The sequence below is a fragment of the Piliocolobus tephrosceles genome, chromosome 10, assembly GCF_002776525.5.
Source record: "Piliocolobus tephrosceles isolate RC106 chromosome 10, ASM277652v3, whole genome shotgun sequence".
Lineage (NCBI taxonomy): Eukaryota > Metazoa > Chordata > Mammalia > Primates > Cercopithecidae > Piliocolobus > Piliocolobus tephrosceles.
The window spans coordinates 73,235,775-73,237,640 of record NC_045443.1 but is presented as its reverse complement, the minus strand read 5'-3'; the positions used below and the strand labels follow the sequence as shown (position 1 = coordinate 73,237,640).

Sequence of the window (1,866 nt, the reverse complement as noted above, 5' to 3'; positions counted from 1 at the left end):
AGTTCCCTACCCTACGGTCCCTCAAGGCCTGCTGAGGAACACAGTTCCACAACACTGAATTAGTGTAATCATGAATATGCATCTATTTAATTCAAATGGCTCTAAAAGGGCATACCGTGAGAGACCACCATCCTTGCCTGGTCAGCCAGCACCAAATTCCTCTCCCTGGAAGCAATGAGACAGTGCTTTTGCATTCTTATTTCTTATGTGGCTGTAAGCAGAAGTATTTAGGTATCCTCTTTAAAGACACCTCATTTTGGTGAACAAATTGATTTAATTTACATTTATGATCTTCTTCACTTTCCTAAACATCCTTTGGACTCCCAAAAGATCAAATCAACATTTCGTTAAGGTGATTCGAAAGGCGGTGCCTATGCATGGGGTGACCAGCCAGCCCAGTTTGTCTGGGACACTGGATTTTCACTGCTAAAACTGTGTCAGCCCCAAGCAAACTGGGATGGTTTATCACAAACCCCTGAGGTCACAAAAATCACCCTTTAAGGACCACTAACCAGGGTCCCACAAAACCACTACTCCCATGACCTGGGCCACTTGCTTCCTGGTCTTGTTGATCAGGTGAATTGCAGGTCGTTTTGAGTCTAGTTAACACCCTTCCTTTATTCCTAGCCCTGAACTTGAAAATCAATATCAAAGATAAGATGTTTCAAAGAGATTAAAAAAACAACATATTTTTGTTTTTAAGGCATAGTTAAGGTATGGGCACTATCTTTCTCTTCTTCCCTCCTATTCTTTTTTTTTTTTTTTTTTTTTTTTGAGACAGTGTCTCATTCTGCAACTTCTCTACCTCCTGGGCTTAAGCGATTCAGTCTACAAAAAAAAAAAAAAAAAAAAGAAAAGAAAAAGAAAAAATAAAGGCCTTGAGCTGCTTACAGACTGTAAGACATTGGAGGGGGGATGGAATCTGAAATGGAAGCGCAGAGCGCCGGGTCAGAGGAGGGCTTTACCCAGGTCACCCGCAAGGGCCGGGGAAGAAACGACAGGCTGAACAGCTGTCCGCAGCGGGAGAGGGCGGGGATGCGGGCCGGATGGACACAGAGGAGGCAGGCCGGTGAAGAGGCCCGTCTTCCCACCCCTCTGTGGGGATGGGCTCCTGAGTGGGAAAGAAGAAACAAGGAAAATTCCAGTCCCAGCTAACAGATACACACCATTGAAAGAAAACTAGATGAAGATATTTACTCCTATTGTGGAACACTGGGGACTTCAGATACACTTTAACTTGAAATCAAGGAATGTAGAAATCAGGACTTGTAAAGAAACCAAGGATGTTAGTGCTCTGACAACAGCAGCTGATTTTGTGAAAGCTTTTATTCTAGGCTTTTAGGTGGAGGATGCACTTGCCCTCATCAGGTTGGATGACCTCTTCCTAGAGTCTTTTGAAATTACAAATGTTAAACCCCTAAAGGGAGACCATTTATCCAGGGCAACAGGAAGAATTGCTGGCAAAGGAGGAAAAACCAAATTCACCACAGAGAATGTGACATGGACGCGGATAGTTTTGGCTGATGTTAAAGTTCACATCCTTGGCTTCTTCCAAAACATCAAGATGGCAAGAATTGCCATTTGCAACCTAATCTTGGGAAATCCTCCTTCCAAGGTTTATGGCAATATTCTAGCTGTGGCTAGCAGATCAGCAGATGATTTCTGATTTCAAGTCAGAGACTTTTTATCTTGCCTTTGGACTCTGGAGAAAAATACTTTATGAGTGGTCGGTCACAAGAAACCATATGAAGAATTTCAGTCATTTGAAGCCTCCGTCCCTTCTTCCATTCTCGGCCAGAAGCATAAACGGAAAAGAAAGATTTAAGAGTATTCACACTCAACAGGTTTTAGAATAATTTAAATATC

General features: G+C 42.8%; 1 pseudogene; it reads left to right on the top strand.

The window, feature by feature from the left end:
- The first annotated feature begins 915 nt into the window (after positions 1–915).
- On the top strand, positions 916–1,666 carry LOC111526511 (annotated as a pseudogene).
- The last annotated feature ends 200 nt before the right edge of the window (positions 1,667–1,866 follow it).